A 22,421-nucleotide genomic window follows, 5' to 3' on the forward strand; every position below is an offset into this window, starting at 1 on the left:
CGGGTTCGTTTCTTCCCCGCTATATCCCCCGTACGATATTCTCTTAAATTGAAAGCTTTTCTGGCAATTTTCTCGAGCAACGAAATTCTATATATATACACACACGTATATATATATATATATATATTTACTATGTATAAAGTGACGTAAGGCGGCATTTGCGGCTCGTTCATATACCTATGTGTATAACACGTACACCGTGTTATACGTTATACACACGCGGAGGGCAGAGAGGTGATACGATACGCATGCGCTGGGGTTGCGATAGCGTTCGTTTCTGGGCGGAGGGGTTTTCGGAGGGGGGTGTTCGGGGGTGGACTGCGGGGGGCGGGGGGGTGGGGGGAGTTTTGGGAGGGAAAGAAGTCTCGCGGCGTCTCGTTCCTCACCACGGTTTCTACGTCTACCTCGTACACCGTGCGACGAAACGGGGAGAAGAAGGACGCGAGTAAAGCGGAGTTGAGCGAGTGGCGCGCAGAGGTTAGCGCACGAGCGAGAGTGCGAGCGTCGGTGAGGAGCCCTCCTCAGTCCTCCTCAACCTCTGGGCTCGGGTCGACTCGGGTCGTCATGGCAACGCGGTGAGGCGGCAATGCGGCGGTAACCATGGCAGCGCGAATCCGGCTCTTTCCCGCGTCCCTCATTCGTGCCCTCCTCATCCAGCCTCTTCCAGCCTCTCTTTATTCCTCCCATCTAGACGTCTTTATTCCATCTCGCGATATACCTCTACCCGAGCGGCCAAAGTTCCTTTTCCTCGTTTGCTCGACGAGATGCGACGCTACGCGACGCGACGCGATTCTCGCCCCCTCATTCCGAGACGTCGATTAACGAGGGAGTCGGTAGAAATTCGTTGACGCGAAAGATCTCGCCGAGAAATTCCGAAAGAGATCGGATGAGGAATCGGGATCTGTATGAATCGCGGCATAGATCCGACTTCGTTACACGCGAAACTTTCTTTAGAATCCCTCAAAGGGTGATAACCGGTTCGCCACCCCCGCTCGAATCGGCAGGGAGTTGGTAAAGTTTTCGCAGTCTAGCTGCTGATCCAGAAATAACTGATCCAATTTCCCCCATGAGTTTCGTAACGTAATAATAGAGCAAAATCTGAGGATTAAGTAAACGGAGATTAGACCGCGTGAACAAATCCGTTGAAAGTTATCATTTCACTCGATAAAATTACGCCTCCACGACCTTTACAAGAGCGTAACATCGGCTGATAACCCGTATCGTCGAAATCGCGTGTGACCTTAAAATTCGGCGCTCCGGTGTTTTCGAAGTATAGCGTTACCTCCGCAGGGTCCTATATATACACCACATACCTACACCTACAGAATTGCGGGGGTGGTTTGGTTTTTTTCGAGCATCGAGCGTAGCGGCAACCCCTCCACTGGTGTGTAGCGTGCAAGGGTTGCGGGTTTGGCGTCGACTTTGACTTGGGCTTTCGCGGCGGCTTCGGCGTCCGCCCGCGTTCGGGGTGAGCGAGTTTAAAACCCCTGGGGGGGATTTTGAGGTCCGGGCCGCGGGTAGATTTATCGGATGTTTTGGTCGGCGGCGGCGGCGGCCATTGTTGGCTCGGTTACTTTCGGCTACCTACACACCTAATCCTCGATGCAAGCGAAATCATCGGCGTGTGTACCGCCCGATCGGTTTTATTTTTCAACGGAACAGGTACAATCGTCTCCCGCTTATTACTCCGTGGGCATTCCGCGTACGATCCCCCCGATTAATCATCCCCCTGCCCTTCCGTGCCGAAAAATTGACGATCCGTCGAAACTCGAATGGAAAGAGAGGAGCCCCGGAGAATCGATCGAGTTCACCGAAAAGTGAAAAATCAAGAATATCTCGATGGGAAAAAGCATAATAAAGATTTGCCTCGCGAGCGACGCCTACGTATACGAACGGGGTATGCGGAGACGACGATACTCCGAGCGTAATAAGCGTCGGGGATTTTCGGTGTTGGCGCAACCCTCTCGACCGCGGCGAACGAACCGGCAGGTTCGGCGACGACGCTGGTCTCTGATGGCTTATCCGTGTAACGTGCGGAGAGCGTGCGAATTATTAATTACGTCTCAACGTGCCCTGCGTTACGTTCGCTGCGAGGAACAAAGAATTTTCGGGATTCGAGTAAAATTAGCGCGGTGTTTACGAATAATGCATCGGGCGGTAATCGAAAGTAGGTACACCGGATCGACGATGATCGGACGGATCGAATTTCGTCCGCGACTTTCAGATGATTAAATAAAAATTAGGTACAACAATCGTGCGAACGGGTTATTGTATATCCTCTTTGCCGGTTTCGCTCGACTGTACCCGTACGTACGTACGTAACCTACCCACATTGTATAGAATAGCGCGGGCAACGGCGAACCCGGCGTACCCGTAGGTACGCGGCGTGTTCTTCGATTAGCGGGAGCGACCCGACCGTGACCCCGCGTCCCTCTTTCTCTCTTTCTGAATCTCTCCGCTCCTCCTCTCTCCTCCTCTCTCTCGCCTCTCTCTCGCCTCTCCGGTTGCCCTCCATCTCGCAGCACTGATTGGACGATCCATCACCGGGCGCTGCTTTCCCCCCGGACCCCTCGGTTTCCCCCCCGTATAAAGCTGATGCCGCGGCCCGAGGCTGGCGCACATATCCGTTGCCCCGTCTGTGCGCGCTGGACACACGCACAGGGCAGGGCACAACCGGCACAAGGTTCTCATCTGCCCTTGCGCGTCGTCGTCGTCGTCGTCGTCGCGAGCCTCCTCCGTCCTTACGCACGAAACCCCTCGTACCGCACGATTTTCGATGTGTGTATATATAGATATATACAGATATATATGTAGGGGCTTTTTGGGCGGTCGCGCGGCAGAGAACGGGGTCAGGAGGGGTGACCGTGTAATTGGTTCCCGTGCAGGAGGCAGAAAACACCTATATACGGACCGACCGACCGACCATCGCGTTCGGGAAAATGAGATTCGTGGTCGCTTCTCGCGAGGATACCCCGACCCCGGAGCAACCTTGTAAACACGCCCCACGCACTCTCTCCACCGTATTCCCGCCAACCTCTCATGCCCTTACGAACCGCCGTCCCCTACGCTCGACCTTTAATTAGACCATTTTCGAATCGCGAGGATTCTCCGTCGCGGACAACGATTCTCCGATCCTCGGGATTTATATAGGAATAGGGTTCGCACCGCGTCACCTGCTCTTTCGTTCCCGCTGATGGACATCCACTCGTCCGTTGGTCGGAGAAATTCGATTCACCTAAACATTTTGTAACGTACCGTTGGGCGTCTTTCGAGCGTCGTGTATATCGAATATCACGGGCATGCGTCGGTGGTACGATAAATCGTACAAGTGGAATGGGATATTCGAGTCGGGCTAAAGAGCTAATAGACATATCTCTTTGTGCGTCGGTCCATCGGGTGGTTTCGAACGGCGTTCGAGGTGCGGAACACGTTACGGTTGGCCCCGGCGTTCGAACGAAGATCCCGAGCCGTGACTCGGACAATTTTCGAGCATTCGTATAATCGATGTGTATTACACGCGTCGGTTCGCGTCGCCTCGCGTACATCGTCGAAGGCCCTCGGAGTATCAAATGGACGTGATAACGTCGCGCGGCCCCGCGGGGGTGGTGGCGATTAAAATGAGGCGTAACTGGTAACAGTTTTTCGGTATTGCGAGAAGAGGGTTTGGAGCAAAAGATGAGATTGGACAAAAAATCGAACAAACGGAATGAGAAATAAGTGGGGGGAAAAAAAAATATATATTTAACGCATGTGGAATAGAAGAATAAAAAGAGAAGGGAAAGAGAGAGAAAAAAAAAGAGAAAAATATATATATATACATATTCTCTTCGTAGCTTGACGATTACGAGGCATTTTTCGAACACAATCATTAGCGCAATTATTATTGTGTCGAGGTACAATGAGCGCAGCTACAACCACCGACAACAATGGGGTATATGCCGAAGAGAGAAAAAGATTAAAGAGGAGAAAAGATTAAACAAGAATGAAAAACAACAAAATTAATAAAAGTAGAGAAAAAAAACGGGGGGGGGGGGGAAATTGTCGAGAGAGAGAGAGAGAGAGAGAGAGAGAAAGAGCCACGTAGAGTATGGAGAATAAAAGAAAATAATAATGAAAAAGCAACGAAGAGGATCTCGCGCTCTGAGTGCTGGCACTGCAGCATAAACCAGACGCAAACTATACCCACTTTTAAAAGGCACACCGATATACAAGTTGTAAAGTATTATTCCTCTTATATCATCATCATCATCATCATCATCATTATCGTCATTATCATCGGCTATTTTGTACACGTACAATGACGGTAAAGTACGTTCGGTACGGAGTAACCGAAGAGAATACCTTTTGTGTTGTATGGTAATACACGATAATCTGCGCACACCGCTCACCGCTCGTCAGAAATATTTATTAATAAATATGATCCTTAAATTGACGTCCGATTGCCGAGGTTCTCACAATGGATCGATGATCGTTAATAAATTCATGCGGATAGTTACAAGTTCGTACACACGATGCGTTTGGATATCCGTGTTGTAAGCGGAGGGAAAAAAAAAGCGAAACTTCAAAAACTCGAGGTAACAGACAGATCATATACTCGCTCGTTTCCTCAAAACGATATTCGCGCCTATTTTTTTTATTTTATTTTTTTCATTTTTATTTTGTGAAAAAATAAATGACCGGAGCGTGGTCGTTGCGGGACAGAGATGGACAAGATGTGGCGGGGATAGAAAAATAACAGAAGCAGAAGCGTCGGCCAGAGGAACTTTTATAAGCTATATCGCGGCGTTGGGGTATACAGCGCGGAGATGGAGGACAGGAGGACAGGACGCACATGCTCGCACGGAAAGCGGGCCACCCGGGGCCCCGGCGCTCTCTTCATTTCCAGGCTGTCACGAGCAGAAGAAGATTTGGCCTGGCTTTGACAGCTGCAGGGTTCTGGGCTTTGGGGTGGGCAGGTTCGGGAACTCCTGGGCGCGGGGGTGGGTCGCGCCACCCACCGGTCACATGCCGCTATCCTCCAACCCCGACGCGAAACGACGACGACGACCACCACCACCACCCCCCCCCCCGTTAACGTAGCCCGCTACGACGACGAACTCTCAATACCTCGCACCGATATACGTACACACATATACATATATATATGTATGTATGTATGTATATTCGCGTCATTTTCTAGCCGCTAACAAAACTCGCCGCGAGGCCCTAAATTTCGCTACTAATACCCGCTGAATCTCGGCTAAAAATCTCCCTCTTTTTTTCCCTCTCTCTCTCTCTCTCGTCTGTCGCCCTTATATGAGAACGAACTTTCTACCGCGCGTACACCTAACCACTAGCCTACCCTTTCGTATGAACAACGCGTGTGTACAACACGGTTTTCAATTATTCACCGCACGCGGTTATTTGTTCGTTCGGCTTTTCTTCGTCTGCTTTTGATTTTTTTCTTTCTTTCTTTATTTATTTTTTTTTACTCTCGTTTCTCCTTTCTATATCGCGGTTAACATTTACACGGAGAGAAACGACCCTCTCGCGTACGTACGTACGTACGATATGCAATTTTGCGGGGTACAGGCGCGCGTACGTACCGTGCATCGAATACCGGGGACGACATGAGGGATAATATATTTTTTCCTTTTTGCCTTTTTTTTTTCATTTTTTTTTTGAGTTACGATCCAATATCCGCCCGTGTTCCCGCCCGGAGAACAAGAAGAGGAATAGGATAAGAGCGAATGAAAAATCCAAAAAGAAGAGCGCGGGCGGGAACGAATAAATAAATAGATTAGATTAAAAACGGGTTAAACTGTAGCGCGGGTATATAAACTACGGGCTGCGTTCGCGTGTATATGAATTGTTCAAATATTCGAGATATATGTGTGTGTGCGCGCGCGATGAAACTAAACTGGAAGGTTGTAAAAATCCTTTCCAGAGTCGGCTGAAATTATTGTTCATCCGACACACGGCGAACGACCGTCGTCGTTCCGAACATCTGCGACTGCAACGTAACAGCGGCAGAGGCGCCCGGGTATAACATCGCGTGACGAACTATCGCCGCTCTATATAAAAAGTAAATAAAATTGCACGGATGTATGTATGTATGTATGTATATACCTATCTTATGTACGATTAAACATCGTATTTCGCGATACGTACTGTATATATATCCAAAAGCTCGGGGTAAAAAAAACTCGCGGGAAGTTTCGTTGGTTCGCAGAGTTTCGATTCGTTTATTCACACGGCGCTAGGATTGCGATATCGGGTATGCGATGTATTATACGTGTATGTGTATATGTTGCATTTACATTCATATATCCTGCGTGCGAGGAAAACTGTTTAATATCTGCACCGAGCGTTTACATATGCGGAGACGTATATATACATATGTACACGTACGTATATTCGCAATGGTACGAAGACACATTTCACTAATATTACGCTTTTATACATAAACGTGCAGTATGTGTATAGATATACGAAGCGCGTTGAAACACCCGCGAGTCATGGGTAATATATATATAGATAGATATATATACATACGTGACGCTAGTTGTATCTACATATCTTTTATGTATACAGTCACATCGGCTAAACCATTGTACCCGCCTATATATCTCAACTCTGACTTTATGAAATCTGTGCGGTTTCTATTGTTCTCTACCGTGAGCTTTACGCTTTGTGCCGACACAGAATTTCGGAACTGTTTCTCCCTTCCGTGTACGTAGCGAGTCTTTTTTTTTTTTTTTTCTTTCCTCTTTCTCTTCTACCCTCTCCTCTGTCCCCCCATCAATTTTCACCTACAACGGGAGCTTCCGCTTACCGACACACGTGACTCGGATCGTTTGGACGGAAAATTCGCTAAATTGTTCAGCCAACGAAAATGAGGCGTTGGGATCTCACCTCGGAGGGACGAGAGTGAAATCGAAAGCGAGTGAGATCGGTTCGCGAGCCGGTCCCGTCTCTCCTCAGCCTTGGGGGACAGGGATAGAGGGAAAAAGGGGGTCGTTGGTCGGTCGGGGGTAGCCGAGTCTGTTGGTCCACGCGGGGCATTGTTTCTCTTGTTGGCACTCGACTCGAGGCCCCTCTTCTGTCTCCTCGCTTCGAGTGGCGGAGCTCTCAACCACCCTTGAATATACCACCGACTCGTTCCACGCAGCCACGTTTCGCTATACGTTTTCAACGTTACGAGCTCGACTCGTCGTTCCTCCGTCTTTCTCTCCCCTCTCTCCCTTTCCTCTTTCTTTTCCTTCGACCAACGGCAATTAGTGTCCCATCGACTCGCGGACGCCGGGGTCACCCGGTATATATACTTGTATTGCTTGCACGCGCGTAAAACCAACCGGGGAATCTAAACTATAGTTGTAAATATAATTAACGACACACCGCGAATTTTAATTACTCGATTGTGAGGTAACGAGAATTTGCACAATGAGCGATATACGTAATACAGCGTCGGATGTGCAGAGTTCGCTAGTCCGTTTTCTTCTCCGTTTTTTTTCTCTATTTTTCATTTTCTTCTCCTCTTTTAATCTCCTCAAAATTCATTCGGTTAATTTATCGTCGAGGTTCCATTTCTCTCGTTCGTGTTATTTTTCTTCTTCTTCTTCTCTCGCGGTTGATTTTTCCTTTTTTCTTTGTTTCACTATTTATTCATCGCAAGTCCTCGTCGTCTTGTAATGAAGATGTTCGTTTGCCGAGAAGAGCCACAAATTATTATGCGGGTCCCCCCCCCACATCCTCCGTATTTCGAGCGTCCGTTACACCCGGTCCAAATGGAACGACGCTTATCTTACGAGCGGCTTGTTTCCTGACCTGCCTATTAGTTCGCGTGTCCCCGATAATCTATATACTCGCGTGAAATACGGCTACGCGATCTCAACGATCCGCAGGGTCCGAGTCGTTAATTAGTTACCGTCCCACTTTTATTTTATTACACGGCAGTTTCGTCGTTTTTTCTCTTCCTGCTCTATTTTTTTTTTTTTTCTTCTTTTTCTCTTTTTCTCTTTTTTCACTCCTCTCCTCGCGCACTCATTCAACATCGTATTGATTCGTGCGTAAATACAACACGTACGTACAACGAACGTATAGAAAATATACAGCGAGGTGGGGGGAGGAGTCCGTATAGGAATTGCGGATCGATCGAATTCGGGGATTGATTTCGATTCGTCCTCGAGATCGTTTTTTTATCTTCTCCTTTTTCTTTGTTTTTTTTTTTTTTTTTTTCTACAATAGAATCGGTTTAAAGGCTTGAATTACTCGAGGGATTGATCGGCGGTTTCCGGAACGGCCGGGCTTGAGACGGTGCTGTAATTTCAGACGTTCCTCGGGCTCGATCTTTAACCGAGTAGAGATTTATATATCGTTGTGCATTTTCGAATTGTTTTCTATAGATATTTTTATATCCTTCTACAGATCGAATGGAATGTCGATCCCATATACGGCAATACCGTCTATACGTATACACCGTATACCTGTGGAACTTGTGCTTTCCGTAGAATTAATCCCTACGATTTTTCAAGCCGTATAGTTTCATTTTATCTATTCCCGGGAATCGGCCCGCTAGCTCGTTTCCACTCTCCTCTTCCATCTTCATCTACCTTTTTTTTTTATTTTCTGTTATTATATTTATATATACACGAATACTGCGATCGCCGAGAGAAAAAATGACGTCAACGTCCAAAACTTCGCGTCCTCTTAGTCGACGCGATCCGGTCCGTCGCGCGTTCTGCCAAAGGACCTCCTCTCCTCCCTTCTCTTCATCCCAAAGTTTCGTCGAGATTCCAGTTTATATCCTTTAACTGCACAACGCTGCGAAATTGAATTTTTAGATCGCCCGGCTAAATCAAAACCTAATCGCCCGTCGTGTATACGACCACGTAAAATCCATCATGAGAATCGGGAATAAATTGATATACGGTCGAAAAAATTGAAAAAGAAATGGGAATTGTACGAATCACTTGTACATAGATTAAGTAACGTACATATATATATGTATATATATATATATATATACATATATATTCGTAACATCGAGGTGTCCGCGCTCTCGTAAATCAAATTGCTTAGATTATGTCGCATTAGTGCGTGTTTTATGACGCACTTGGAGATACCCCGTGCCGCTTTATAAGTTGGTTGTGCTTCTGGTTGCCGCTGTTGCTCCTACAACACGACTGCCGTAAAGGCGATATCTTCGCGGCGACGTTAGCTGTGCGTATACGTATACGGGGACGAGGAGTTCGCCGCTCGTTTCTCGGCATCCAGTCGAAAATTAATGGCGGGCGCGCTTTCGAATAATTAGCCCTGCACTCCGTGAACTTGTCGGCGACTCATCGGTTGAAAACCCCGAAAAAAACTCGCGATACTCACCCTCCGATTATTTTTTCCGTACACGCGAGAACGATAACCGAGACATTCGACGCGGAATGAATGGATAAAAATGAAAAATTATTCGAATTCCAAAAATAAATAAATAAAATAAAATCGAAACACCGCGAACGAACGAACGAGATGACGACAATGATTTCGCGCGAACCCGATCGCGTCCAACGCGTCGTGGGTGTTCGTTGTAATAACTCGTTACAAGTTGTCTTCGCAAGGGTGCGCGGCGGCGAGCGCCGAGCTTTGAGGGGCAACGAACTATACGTTGCGAGTATACGGAAGAAGTAGGTGTATAAATAAATTAAAAAAAAACAAAAAAAAAAAAAAAAACAGAAAAGAAAAGAAAAGAGACGAAACATAAGAAAAAAAAAAAAAACCCGAAGAAGAAAAAGGAAGAAAGTCCGGTGAGCCGATCGAGCGAACCACGGAGAAGTCGAGTCATGTTGCGTGTCATGCGAGCGACTCCCTGCGGACCGCCGCCTTCTTCTTGTATATACAGACCGATCGACCCGAGAGACTGCTCGGGTTTCTACGGTGTACGACAAATATTGCATTTAACGGTGTAACTTACCTTGTAAAAAAAAAAAAAAAAATATAAAAAGAACGAACAACGAAAACAACGAAAAAAAAAGTAAAGAAATGAAACGAAATGGAATAAAAAGAAATAACTTCCTTGACCCCTCGCTGTATCGTATCCAACGACTACTCGAAATCAGCCGGCATATGCGCACCGAAGGCGATAAAATTGCACTTTTTCACCTTCGAGCGACCGCGCGGAGCGACCCCGACATAACGCGACTTTTCTACGATCGAACGGAAAAATAAGCAGAAAGAAAAAAAAAACAACGATTTACAAGTCGAACGAATGAATTATATCCTCGTACTACGTGTGACGAACCGCGGTAACGCCATCGGCGCGTTGTATCGGCTACGTCTGAATAGTTTTTTTTTTTTTTTTCGACTTATTTGTTTTTCTGTTTTTTTTTCTTCTTCAATGAAAAGATTGCCCGATGCGTACGGCGGTTACGCCGGTCCGAGGACCGATGCATCATACGGCCGAGCAGCGAGATGCTCTCGCTTATCTCTAAGTTCGATCTCTTATCTCTCCTTGTAACGAAGAGCGGCACAACGGTTTTGTGTTCTATCAAACAATACCTCGCGCATCGTTATCCTCGTTGCGCTCCTCGCTGCTTGTACGGTGTATACGGTATATAAGTGGCGGGGCCTCCCTTAACGGTTTTTTGAATATAAAAAGAAAGAAAAAAAGAAAAAAAGAAAAAACAAAGAAATCGCATCGGCGGCGAGTAAAAATCGAAAGAAAAACCCATATACGTACATATACGAGGCGTACGAGTCGCGTATTTTTTTTTTTTTTCTCTTCCACTCTCGTACACGTGTGCCGCGCGTGTATGCGCGAAGCCGCGTAAAGAGTGGTTATACGTTTGAAAAACGGAGCGCGCGAGTCTCACGAGACTCGGTAACGTACTTCGAATCGTTTTCCTGATTAATTTGATCGGAAAAAGAGAGAGGATTCCACCGCCGAGCGCGCGCGCTCTCGAGATCGCAAAAGTTGTCGCGGCTCGCGGTGCGTGGACCGAGGTATATCGTTCGCTAACGTATAGACATGTGTATACGTACGTACGTGTAAGTATGGTCGGTACAGATGCGATACCGAGTTGTGGCGGGAGATGTGCGACGGCATTATATACACCGCAGCGCAGGTTGATCGGAGACATCGGACACCGACAAACAACAACGACAACGACAACGACCATTCGCTACGTTGGACTCGGTGATCCTTGCGGAATATAACGCGCGCGCGCCGGAGAGGAGACGAGACGAATCCTCTCGCTCCTAATCGGAATCGCCGCGCGATTATTATCTCCGTTAAAGTGTATATATATACACGGAACGTTTTACCGTATATAAAAGCGATATCTCGCGCCAAATAGGGTAGAAAACCGTGCGTCGTCGTTGAAACCTCGCTATCCCGACTATCGGGGATGCTGGATGTATGTTATCAGCCTCGTCGGGGCGAGTTTCGATTACTCCGAGGAGAATATACGAACGACGATATACGATACCCCGTTCGTTCGTTAGTTTGGGGGGCATCAGTCAATCGTGCTCTCCTCGCATTCCTTCGCGAATGTAAAGCATATCCGGTATAAGCGCTCGTGATTCGTGGTCCCGTCAACGTCGCGTACGATGGGAGATTCGTCCGATGCCTGGGGAATTGTCTCGTAAGGACGATCGCGCGTTTACACGTATTATTCGCCAGGCGTTCGGTGGTGGTGTGCACGTATATATATACGTGTACAAGTGGGGTACGGTGGTCCGCCGCGTATGCATATACGACGGTATTATACGGGGGACGGTTGTAATACACGTACGCTGAGAACCTAGGCGGCGGTGAGACGTTGCCTCGCGAGAAAGAGGCCTGCGATGATGGTGGTTACATTCCATCAAAACCAGCCTCCATCTTGTACGCCTCTAACCCCCGGAGGCACGAGATCTTGGCTCTCTGTCCGTCTTAATCTGATCGGCGTAGAATCACCTATAGGTTTATCTCCTTTTAACTCGCGGGTACGTAAGAGATGGGCAGGCGCGCGGCGAGTCGGTGTGCCCTCGCGAAGGAGAACGAGATACGTATAGCCGATGGAGGAGAAGAGCCGTAGGAGGAGGTAAAATAAGAAGAAGCTCGAGACGAGGGGGAGGAGACGCGGGAGGTAGAGGAGGAAAGGACCAAAGGGAACAGCGCGAAAGATACCTCGTCTCTATACGTGCCGCTCGAAAAAAGGTTCTGAAAAAATCCAGACAGGATATTTTTTTTTCTGTTTTTCTCTTTCTTTCTCTCTTCTCATTTTATTTTATTTCTTTTTTCGTTTTCCCTTCTTCTTTCTATTTTTTTTTTTTTTTTCAGTTTTTTTCAGTTTTTTTTTTTTTTTTCACATACGGGGTTATCCTTCGGCGTGTGCGTGTTAGCCCCGAGCTCATGCCGTTGCTTTTGCTTTCGCTGCAGCTCGGAGAGATGATGATTCCCGCGCGCGCTTATATACTTTTTTTCGAGCGTGGGTGGTGGGCCCCGCTCGTATAGGTATACGGCGCGCAAGGTATACCGAAACCTTTTTCGTATGCCTGTAATACGTCCTACGGGTGGAGAACCCTTCGACTCGACGCGGACCTCGCCATCGCCACGCATCTGCGAACCTTTTGCAATGGAGGTTTATTAAACCGTAAGAGCAAAAGTCGGTTTTGGTACGGCTGTAAGTCGCCGTTCGGTACGTTACGGTTGGTAGACACACGTTGGGTTGGTTCTTTGGTTCGTTCGTTCGTTCGCGGTCCGTCGCTAATCCAAAATATCTCGTTATTAAATCGGTTGAGTTATCGCGTCGAGTTTGGCCCGCTGTGCAAAAACACGACGTGAGAGTTTCGCAGGGAGTGGAAGGATATGGGAGGGGGAGGGTGGGGTTGGGTCCCGCGAACACCCCGTGCGCCAAACCATGGCCGAGCCGGGCGATCTAATCTTTTCGTAATCTCCACGGCATTAGGCTACCCCATAACGGTCAAAGAAGTTTCCTGGATTTATACCTCGTTATCTCGCTTATACCGCTCGTACCTACGATTAAACGAGTTAATCAAAAGCTACGCGCGGACTTTGAGAGAAAAATTATTAGGCCACCTAATAAGCCGCGATAATAAACCCACTACTGGCCGTTATTTTGTCGTTCACCTTGTATATTGAGTGGAATTATTTTCGCACAACTACGATAGCGTTCCTCTCGTGATTTTGATACTCCGAGGCGAGGTGCGCCGATGCCGATGCCGATGCCGATGACGAGGCTAGAGTATCCGAAAAAAGGGGTATGGATGCATTTTTAACGATACTAAAATAGCGAGCTGAGGAAAGAGAGAGCCGCTTTCTGCCGTTGTATACCGACGTCGACGGTGGTAAACGGAGAGTAGCGCGCTGCCGCCGTGCGGTGGAAGGAATATCGTATACGAAGGAGACGCTGCGGAGGCTACCAGACAAAACATCAACAGCTGCGCCGCCGACGATCGCGTAGTCGTCTTCTTCTTCGTCTTCGTATACCGGAGTCGTCGCTCGCCCAAATTCTACGCTCTTCTTCATCGTTACGTTTCACGTATACAGCGAGTATAAACCGCCAACCCGACTCGCGTCTCCCTCGAAGAAATTCTTTAAGGTCTCCGATGAGCGTGTTCACGCATTCCTCTTACCTCCTCATCCTCCTCTCCTCTCCCCGCCCCCCCTCCATCCTCTTTCCCTCCTCACCCCCTCAACACCCCTCCTTCCCCCGAACTACGACCAGTATCCGCTGAACGTGTCAGCAGCCGCACAAAGTCACACGGTATTGTCTATCGTCACCATCGTATATACCGCGACAAGATATCTTCGAATCTATCTTGAGAAAACCACCGTGATTCTTACACTCCGTATCCCTCTCTACATACGTCCACCTACTTGAGGTCTTCTCCTCATTTTTCTTTCGTCCTTTTTTCCTATTTTCTTTTTTTTTTTTTCAATTAATGTTTCCTGCAAACAGCCTTTCCTGACTCGGAGCGAATTCTGTTTTTTTTTTTTTTTTCTCTCTTCTCCCCCTCGGCCGTTTTTTTTTTTTTTTTTTTGATAATATTCGACCGAGTCGAACGCATCACCTGCGGTGATAAATTGACTACTTTTAGATTTTTTTATGCAGGTTTATACATATATATATATATGTATAAGCCGGTTCGATTGCCGATCGTATTATAATAAATACATAATATCGATGCTTTACATATTTATCGTAGCGCGCGCATATGCGTACATAGATACATACATACAAGCGGAGACTTTAGGGATAAGTGGAGCCTCGGGCGAGCTTTGCAAGTTCGCCTTGATTGGCTGTGCGGAAAAAAAATTCAGCGAGATCAATGGAGATCGGTGGACGTTTATATCGTTAAGATTAATACGAGTGAAATAAAAAATATGTGAACCCTAAAAATTGACCGCTTCGGAATGGTCGTATTTCGGCTGAGGTGTAGGCGCAGGTGTTACCCGGTTTAATCGTTATCGAGGGCATTTTCAGGGGACGATCTCACGGAGAGACGCGGACATGAGTAATTTTCATTCGTACGTTAACGGGGAATCTTCGGGTGCCGACGCGACGCCAAAGTCAACTAACAACTATCATTCGGAGGACTCGCTTCGCGGGGGAATCGCCCGTCACAACTCACTCTGATTAAAGCCGGTTTATTTAGAAGTTAATTTGAGGAAAAGAACGGCGACGAGCTGCTTCGGTGTAATCTATAGATAGATAGTAACTTTGTTGTTTTTTTTTTCTCTCTCTTCGCCTTATACTTTTTTTGCCTTATTCCTTCTTCTTCTTCTTCTTCTTCTTCTTGTTCGTGTTCTTCTTCTGCGTTGCCCTACAGTATTCGGGTAGTGGAGTCTGATGACGCTATTTATTTTAGTTTTATTTAAGAGTTCGCGGGGTTCGGGCGATCGTACAGTTTTTAGAACCGATTCGTGCCTGGATACACAAACAATCTTCGCTATTAGGGACGATGCTAGTGTTTTTCCAGTGTCTTAACTGCGCCGTGATCCGCCGTGAAAAGAACGTCTCGCTTTCGAATCCATTGCGACGCCACCTCGACGGTAATTTCTATTCCAATTTCAATGAGTCCGATTCCGATTCTCCTTCTCCTTCGACGATATACTTCGGTAAATATCTCGTCGAGGCGTCGAACTCGATTTTCGCCTCCTAGGAGATGAGAGTAAAATAAATCCGAGTGAAAAAGATGCCGGAAATCGCCACCGAGTTACCGATACCGCCGAGACGTCGACTATGGGGCGGCTAGTTCGCTCCGTTATGGCAGGTTCGCGAGAACCGGAGAGAAATGGGCACCAGTGGCCAGTAATGAGCCAGAAAACTGGCGACAGCTAGCTATGTGTGCTATCCCAACTGCCGGAGGGTGTGATACGCGGCCCATAACTCACACGGGCCTTCGGGCCGTCTTGTTAGCGCCCCGGAGTACCGAACGAAAACCCGCCTGCGGGACGACGACGACGCCGTTGTCGTTACGTAGGTATCGCTTATACCCGCACTTATATATCTATATCTATACATATATAATACATATATTATATATATATATATATATATGTATATGTAACGTAAGACTGTATGTACCTATCCTGAAAATCATGGCGCACATCGGGTAGAAAAGGAAGAATAGAAAGAACGAAAAAATATCGTCCGGTCGCGATACGCGCTGCACCAGCGATTACCTCCAACCCCCCTCCCGGTTGAAAAATGTGAAAAAATTTGAAAGATTTTCAACGATTTTCGTGCGGTGCGGAAAATGGGAGATGGTAAAAAGTGCAATGGAATCCGGATACAAAATTGTATGCTTTATTTTTCTTTTCTTTTTTTTTTGCTCGAAAATTTAGAAATTGTGACACAGGTTACTTCGTTGGGATCGTACGGACTAATTGCAATATGAAGCGGAGCAAGCTTACATTTTACGATTATTTCGTAGAGAGCTGTGTATATTAGATCTAAAAATAGTCGTAAGTGACTATATCCCGTATACCGAAGGGGGATACGGCGAGGGGGTTGGGGGTTAGGGGAGAAAAATCGTGTCTGTGTACGAAACCCGAGCCTTGGAATCTTGCGGTGAGGCTATCTGACCGTCTACATCTTCCCGCGCGTCGTGATCCGTCGCGATCTCGAGTCTCGAGTGTATAGTAGTCGTCGTCTCTAGAGGTAGATATATACACACCACACGCGCGTACCGAACGAAGGATGTGAAGGAGAGTGAGAAAAAAGCCGTGGAAGAATACGTGAAGAAAAGAAAAAACCGAAAATAAAAAGAAAAAAAAAAAAAAAAGGAAATATGAGATAAACGTACACGTGAAACGGGGGGAAGGTGGCCGGAGGGGGCGATCGGTGGAGGAGAAATGATCATAACAATAATGACGATAATAACGAGATAGCGTATAGGTGTACATGGCGTGGCGAACGAGAGATGTACGCGGTAGAAGAAGAAGAAGAAGAAGAAGAAGAAGGGAGTCGTTAAAATGTTGGAAACCTCACCCTTATAAATGCCCGGTGAAAACCACGTGGCCACCGCACACGGCGACAAAAAGTCAGGCAGGCAGGCAGGCAGGCTTCTCTCACTTTTAACCAAACGCGTACATACACCGTGGTCCCGTACCCCCCTCTCGCTTACTTACTTACTTACTTACTTACTTACTTACTTACTTACCGCGCACTCATACTTGGAACACCTTGTCCCAAACAGAAAGTTTGGTACACGTGCTCGTCAGATGTCTGAAGTCGTCGTCGTGACAGCGATGAATATAAGGCGTTTGCTCGTTGCAAGGCGTTCACGTCGCCGCCGCCGCCGCCGCCGCCGCTATATACGTACGACGCTTCCATTAACACTTTTATCATTTCATCAACTTTCAACCATAACAAATCCTCGTTCCTTTTTCATTCCGTTCGTAACTCGTGGTCCCCCGACCTCGAAAATGTTCGGCGATCGTTCGGCGAGGGATGAAAATTTCATCGATCTCCGCCGCTCGCGATCCTGCAAATGTATAAATTGGAGGAGAGGGGTGGGGGAGGAGGGAGGGAGGGAGTAATAGAGAACCGGAGAAAGAACACCTGCGAGAAATTTGTATTTCGGCGCAGCGGTTCCGTTTCCTCGGGGAATCCGGTGGGATAAACGCGCGTACAGAGTTGCATATATATATATACACCGTAGAGGGAATGTATTTATGACACGTGTGCAGCACCAGCGTTGCAGGTAATCTGGGGACAGTATCGCGGCAGCACGCGCTGGTATCGTTGTTTAACGACTGTATAATTAAGACGGAGTCTCACGTCCTAACTGTAATTATCATAGAAAGCGGCGCGTCGTTGCTAGCGACACATCACCGAAACCCAAACCCGACCAGTTCTGCTTCTACCGCCGCCGCTGCCGCTGCCGCTGCTATCCCGCCGCCGCCGCTGCCGCTGGCTTGGTGAGCATTAATTAATGTAATCTCTATACGTGCCCCGGGAACATCGGGGGGCTTTGTGCACCTAAACTTCACCCTTCGTTCCTGCAAATTCTATGCAACCTGCTACCGCGCGTAGGGTGACGTCAAATCTTACCACCTGCGCGTCGATGTTTATAATCGCTTCGCTTTGTCGCGAAATGGATGTCGTATATAGCCCCCCTCCCCACCCCCCGTTCGTCGTCCGTCGTTCCGATCGGGTCGACGATCTAATCGTATGTACCGAGAACAATTCGATTACCCCGATGAATTGTTGCGAAGAGAAAAATTATGCGCTACGCCACGCGCGTAAAAAGATTTCGACGTTTTGCAGGAGAACGTATGATGATCAATTGGTCGATTAGAAGGAGTTTTGTATAATATGGATTCGGAACAGCTGCAGAAATATCGCATTGGGATGATAATTATGACGTTAACTCGGAATACGTTTTCGTTGAAGAGCTTCTTCTTTTTTTTTTTCGGGTTTCCCTCTCGATCCGACTGACTGACTGACTGACTGACTGACTGATTGCCTCCTATTTACATAATACGCGATATTGAATGAGAGAGAGAGAGAGAGAGAGAGAGAGTTTCGTATTGAAAATATTTACGGTTCTTAGTTACCCCGACCGTATACATACCATACACGCGACTTACGAAGCCCAAGATTGGTTTGAATATTCCTGGTCTGAATATTGATACCTTAAATTCCAATTCGTGATTTAGTCTCCCGTATTAAAAAAGTTGCAGACGTCTTCCGAGCTCGTTTCGTTGATCGATGCGGGCATCTCTCAAAATCTAATTACCGATGCAAAATTGCCCGAGCATTAATTCATCCTTCTTTTTCATTCTTCTCCTCATATACATATACCGTAAGAATCTCAGGAAAGTGAACAACATAGGGAACTCATGAGCGCGAGAGAGAGCTTATGGAAGTTCCGTGAGTGCGAGACAGACAGACTGCCTGCCCCTCCGTTGCCTTTGAGTCCCCACTCCGCCAAATTGTAAACAGACTATCGCTAGAGCTGTGATAGCCTGTTTAAAGAAAATCAATAAAAAAAAGTCTGTGATATCAAGAATAATAAGTATTAATAATTGTAATTAGAATCATTAAAGATTTAAATACATTTACATTAACAAAAAATAAATTATATTTTCATGAGAAAACCTTCATTTTGAATTGGGAACTTTTTTGAAAATTTTTTAATATTCAAAGGAACAAAGTCAATCATATTTATGCTAATGGTTTTTGTTTTATCAATTGTGAGAGAAAAACACTCTCAACCCGAACGCGCTTACTTAGATCACAGCTCTAGCGATGGTCTGTTTACAATTTGACGGAGTGGGGACTCGAAGGCAACGAAGGGGCAGGCAGTCTGTCTGTCTCGCACTCACGGAACTTCCATAAGCTCTCTCTCGCGCTCATGCGTTCCCTATGTTGTTCACTTTCCTGAGATTCTTACGGTATATACACGCTAGCCGTGTACACTGACCGTCCGCTCGATCCCGGCGGTTCTTTGCAAAACGAAACAGAAAACCGGGAAAATAAAAAAATTGTCAACCAAAGTCCCGGGGAAAACTTGAATCGCGTGCGTACGCAACTGTCTTACAACGTTCAACCTTTCGACGTGATTCTTATAATTATTCGCCGGTCTGGAAACGAGAGAGAAAAAAGAAGGAGAAAAAAAAAAAAACGGCGAACAAGCCAGGATGAAAATATCGATGAAAAATTTCACAAAGGAATAAGACGGAAACAAGCACCCTTGTAAAACATCGGGTATATGACAGCTTTCGAGTTTCGTCCCACGTAGGTGTCTCGTGTGTACCATGTAAGCGGTGAACTTTTTTGAGACCACCTCGTACGAAACGTTTGTCGTTTATCAGATAATCGAAGGTTGAAAGAAAAAAAAAAAAAAAAAATATGACAGAGAAACTCGTATTTGCTCGAAGCTTTGCGGCGGCGCTCCGCGAATCACATAACGCAACGTCGATGGAATTATAGTTTATGGCGTTTTCGGGTCGCTTACATAGGAGATATACGTACGTACGTACGTACGTACGGTTACTCGCGACTCTGTAATCCACGCGACTCCTCGCATCGCGGGAATGACCGATGTATCCTTCGATTAGCGTGGGCGCTCGTTTCTCTACTCCGCAACCAAAGACGTTCAATAAGATAATCCGATCCGATCCGATCCGATCTGCAAATCTACTCGTACTCATACATCCGCACCGCCTCTAAACCGTCGGCAAAGACGCGCGGACCAACGACTGATTAACGAATGCACCTAGTTATACACTTATGCGTGTACACACGTTTACGTACGTGTGTAAATTATACACGCGTGGCGTTTCAACGGTGCAACAACTTAGGGATATATAAACTACCGAGGCGGTGCATGCTGCTGCTGCTGCTGCTGCTGCCGTTGGCCGCTGTAATTGATATATCCATGCGACGGCGTGGGGGCACGCGGCCAATCGATCAGTATTCATAGATCGTACGACATAAAATATACCGGCATGTCCATGAATCAGATAACTGTCACAGAGCCTCTTCAAACGTCTCAATCTACCGGGGAGAGCTACTCTCCAACTGCGTACGCTACCTTCAACGATCTTTACAGAAGTAGACTTTTATAGAGATCGTTATTTAGACGGTTAATTGCGTTTATATCTACAAACAATTTCTTCGCTTCGATTCCACCCTCGCTCACTGCACGTGTTTTACTCTCTCATCTTCGATTTTGACCCAATTTTTCACCTCAAACGAAACGAAACCTAACGGGTTTTACATTCCGCTCCCGTTACCCCCCTGAATCGCCTTCCGGTCGGAATCGGACTTTGATTTTTTATCGACCGACGATACGTCTTTTTTCGACGATCTCCTCGTTCCGGACGTAAAAAAAAATCCCATCTCGTTTAGTGTAACGTAGTGTCAACGGAGAAACGATTCCGCTCCGTCGACTGGGTGGAACAAAAAAAAGAGAAAAGAGAAAATCTTGAAAAAAGTTTCTCTAGAAATATGAACGTGAGTCGAAAAAATTTGCTTTCGATTCGAGTGGTTTTCCGACTTCGACTGTATACGTGCATACTTTCTATGAGATAAAAGTCGAGGGATCTAATTTCTCGGGTGGCGGTGACGAGTGAGGGCAGGTGCGGGAATCGAAGCGGTCGCTCGCCGGTGTCGCCCGTGTGTGTTTTTGATGCGCTGCACTTGTGAGAGACGTACGGACGGACGTACGGACAGCCTATTCGAAGATGTTCGCACCCGGCTATGTAAACAGACGAGGAATTAGAGGCGATGCTTTCATCCGTCGCGGGACCGAAAACCCGCCGCTATTCCAGACGGTACTTACGGTACGACGTGGGGCACCCAGACCCCGAGGGGGGTAGGGGGGGGGGGGGAAGAGACTCGGAATATCCGAGAGACATTCTCGAAAATCCCAGTTCTATCATAACAATAACATACACACTACGGGTACGACGGCGTCGCCCTCCTCCCCCCTCGTCCTCCTCCTCCTCCTCCTCCTCCTCCGCCCTCTTCTTCGTCTCCTTATTTTTCTTCCTTACTCTTTTTATTCCATTCGTTAATCCGCATAGCTTCGGCGTCAGCTCCGAGAAACCCTCTTTCTTTCCCTCGCTCACCTCCACTTCGCCGTTCTCATCTTCCGAACAGCTTTTGCCGCGTTCGGTATTTCCGTCCTTCTTTCTTCTTCTTCTTCTTCATCTTCTTCTGCCATCAAAGCATGATCGTGCGTCATCAGGATTACTAGAATTCACGAGGCGCACGGCGTACTTCTTTTTCTTCTTCTTCTTCTTCATCTTCTTCTTCTTCTTTTCGTGAGGAGGAGGAGGAGGAGGGGAGCAATTTCTCGCGTGTATCGTTGGGTCCCATCTAACACGTACCGAATTAAGCGACGGGGAATTGATACAGTTAACATTAATTACCAGGTCATCTCGCGGTTGTTCTCTCGGTATAGAAGGTTTTTTTTTGCCGCACTCGGCGCGAGCGGCGTTGGACGGCGTAGAGAAACCGGGCGTCGCGACGCCCTGGGCACGGGGGGGTTTTAGATGGAGCGCGGAAAGTGGAAAGTACATACATAATATAAACGGTGGAGTAGCAGCGGGTACACTCGCCAGCGGTGAGAGGCACGGCTGGTTCCATTGACAAAACATTCCACCCGCGGTCGTTTGCATATTTTTGAATACGCCGGTTGGGCGCATTCGGTACAGAGGTAACCCCTCTTTCGCGGTGGGGGAGGGGGGGAGGGGGAATCGAATCCACCGAGACACGCGACGTTTTCGCGTATTCCCCGGATCGGCGATACCGAACGGTCGAGAGCCCCGGGGGTCAACGCACCATAACACGAATTTCTGTTAGCAGCCAGTCGGCCGGATCGCCGTTTCGAGGCTCCTCAGGCAATTGGCAACTATTTTCGGCGATAAAATGTAGTCCGCGGTAACGCGACGTGTCTCCTACTCTCCTCTTCCTCTTCCCTCCGTTATTACCGCCCTTCCGCCCTCCCGCCACCCCCCGGCCACCCCCCGGCGGCGCCCGTCGCGATGCGATTCTCGATTTCAGCCGCTCGCACACGAGGCCTCGTCCCACGTACCGAGTGAATACGCAACAAGGATTCGTGCTTAATTCGAGACTATTTAGCGGCCAGATTAATTGGCGATCGCGGGGCACGCGCGCCGCGCGCCTCGTCGTCTCGCCTGCACTCGCCGATGTCCCCCCCTTCGTGTTCCTCTCCCTCGTTCGTTGAGCTTCTCTTCGTCTTCGCTCTACTACTGCTACCTACTTCGCGGGCGCGTCTCGAAAGTCGTCGAGTTTAGCGGCTCCTAGCTCTCAGCTTCTGTCTCGGCAATGATTTAATGGCTCGCGCACGCCTCGACGACCTTTGTTACGCGCCCGCGTTTCACTTATTAGCGCCTTGTGTCCTTAGCTGCTCGCCGGTCGTTAACGTCCCTGCGGTAAACCCTTCGCTGTCTCTCATCCCACCCC

General features: G+C 47.6%; 1 protein-coding gene across 6 annotated transcripts in view; it reads left to right on the plus strand.

Annotated features, from left to right (window-relative positions):
- LOC105687648 (homeobox protein homothorax) overlaps positions 1-22,421 on the plus strand; it is a 303,587-nt gene that overhangs the window by 169,918 nt on the left and 111,248 nt on the right. The gene's annotated exons all lie outside the window — the stretch shown is intronic.

The sequence above is a fragment of the Athalia rosae genome, chromosome 4, assembly GCF_917208135.1.
Source record: "Athalia rosae chromosome 4, iyAthRosa1.1, whole genome shotgun sequence".
NCBI classification, from domain to species: Eukaryota; Metazoa; Arthropoda; class Insecta; order Hymenoptera; family Athaliidae; genus Athalia; species Athalia rosae.